We start from the raw sequence: 2,614 nt of genomic DNA, 5'->3' as shown, positions 1-2,614 counted from the left end.
ACGAATGGAATAAAAACAAGTTCTGCTTAAATCTGGTGAAGATATTAGGATTTTCAAGGCATAAATGCCCAAAACGGTGCATAATGGAAAAATTCACCGAAAATAACTTAACCCTGGAAGGGAAGAAACTCTTTCCTTTCGATTAGACACAGTGAGTTGACAATGAAAAAATACGATTTGTTTTTTTTACAATAAATATTTCTATTTTCGCTTTTGCTAAACACAATATTTTAATCATTTAGAAATATTTTTAAGTGAATGTGGTTTCAAAAATGTAAGTTGTTTGTACAATAAGTATTTATATTTTAGCTTTCTTTAAACAGACAATATTTTAATGTTTTTAAAATTATTTTCAAGTGAATACCATTAAAAAAATTATTTTTGGTATATTTAAAAAATATATTAAAGTGAAAATATCTTAAAAAATACGGAAAACATTTCGTAACAGACCTGTTCAATACCTCCGTGTGAAATAATTTTTTGTATAGGTTTCTTTGCAAGTGCATTCAACGTATCTCACCTCGAAAGATTTGGCTGCTATTGCTAGCACGCACTGCTACCACGTAACAGCTATTTGCCATAAAGGACCCGAAATACCTGTTACGTGGTAGCAAGGCGTGCAAGAAATACCAGCCAAGTCGTTCCTTTTCTAGGGAAAGGAGCCGTTTACGCGTGATTTCAATGTCACATTTGTTGGAAGCATGCGAAATAACCCGGAAAAGAAAAACCCGCAAAACGAGACGTGTTGACTAAATCATACATAAAGCCATAGCTTTATTATGTTCCTTCAGAGTTGCCTCTCTTATGTACATCTCATTGACAAGAGTAAAAAAACTCGAAACATGCGTTGGTCATTGTTTATTTTTACTATTTGTATGTGCTTGTATGCGGTAGCGTGCTAATAAGATTGGTTGGTGCAATGTCTATGTTGTGTTGTATGTGTTTCATGAGAGATGTGTTTGTAACGTTCATGGCTGTGAAGTTTGTGACTGTGCGTTTGGCGTGCGGTGCTGGTGGTGTAGGTAATATATGTGTGGTGGTGGTTGGGTGTCTGTGTTGTGGTGGATACTTTTCTTCTTTTTTTTTCTTTTGGGTATCTCCAGTCCTTGCTGTTGGCTTCCTTGGGTCCAACAGTGTCCAACTGGGTAGGTGATAGATCCTTTAGGTTGGATGATTGGGTTTCTTTCAAAGGAGTTGAGGTCGCTGTTTCGATGGTTAGTTCTGCGCAAAGCGATACTTTTTCTTTGGGTGTGCATTTGTCTCTATTGGTGTTAACTGGTCTGTAGCGATCTTCTCTGCTGTGAAAGTTGATAACTGGTCTATGAGTTGTTCAGGCTTGGCTGTTTCGGTTGGTGGTGGGAAGACTTGTGACGCATCTTGCGTTGACTGTTTGTTGAGGTGCCGCCTTTGCTGGGGGAGGGCAGTTTTTATCTCTTGCTCCCAGTGGACAGAAGGCTTTGAAATGGTCTTTCTGTCCACATAGGTAGCACCTGGGTCTACGCCCCTCCACTATCACGAGCAACTTTGCTCCGTCTGGCAAGTTTATCAGGTCTGGAATATACTCGAGGTCCCTCTAGTTTGCTTGAATTAGCATTTCAAGCTCCTGTCCCCACCAGTTCTGTTGGTGCAGTTTGTTTACGTGTAAGATGTTTATTTGATCCTCTATATCAAGCATGACCACTGTCACTACCCACTGGACGTCAATCTCTGGGGGAACCTCCCCAATTTTTACTTTCGACCCTCTTCGACCCAAGTAGGCCGGCAGCATCACTAGTTCGTTCGTTTCTAGGGTGACTGTAAAATGTTCTTTTGTTTCGTCTTCTGAAGCGAACCTCACCTCCACAGTGCCATATTTTCCCCTCTGGCCACGTAATTGATTTCTCCCCAAAACATAGAGGGACGATTCAGGACAAACGAGTTGGGGGTGGGGTCATACAAAAAACGTGTACACAGTTTTAACAAAAGGTAAAAAGCTAAAAGTTTCAGATGTAAATATAAAGACAAACGTGGTTCCCAAAAAGGGGAGTATTCTGGGTGGATCGTGAAAACGCAGTAACCCAGCAAATGTCCACTTCTGAGGGTATTTCCCCGATTCTTACATTGGAGACTCGCCGACTGTACGTGATTCTATTCCAAACCGGGTTTAAACACGTCTCTATTTGTTCTTTCTCTATTTTCCTGCTTTTTAGGGATAATGTTTTGTAGATGACTGTTTTTTCGTGCTGTGTGTTGTGTAATTTATCAAGGCAGGGTTAATAATACATTTATGCCACTTCTTTGTATTTGGTTGTTGAACTTTTCTAAATCCTCGACACTTACGTTTAGTGTCCCTTGGCTGTTTCGGTTGGTGGTGGGAAGACTTGTGACGCATCTTGCGTTGACTGTTTGTTGAGGTGCCGCCTTTGCTGGGGGAGGGCAGTTTTTATCTCTTGCTCCCAGTGGACAGAAGGCTTTGAAATGGTCTTCCTGTCCACATAGGTAGCACCTGGGTTTACGCCCCTCCACTATCACGAGCAACTTTGCTCCGTCTGGCAGCGGATGCGAAACCGCGACTGTCACTTTTGTTCTTGTGTTTTCTGTGTGTCTCAGTAGAGTTTCTGGTTGTGGTGCCGTT

Source organism: Octopus bimaculoides, chromosome 18 (genome assembly GCF_001194135.2).
Source record: "Octopus bimaculoides isolate UCB-OBI-ISO-001 chromosome 18, ASM119413v2, whole genome shotgun sequence".
Classification (NCBI taxonomy): Eukaryota; Metazoa; Mollusca; class Cephalopoda; order Octopoda; family Octopodidae; genus Octopus; species Octopus bimaculoides.
The sequence above is the reverse complement of the archived record's forward strand: the minus strand, read 5'-3'. Positions refer to the sequence as shown.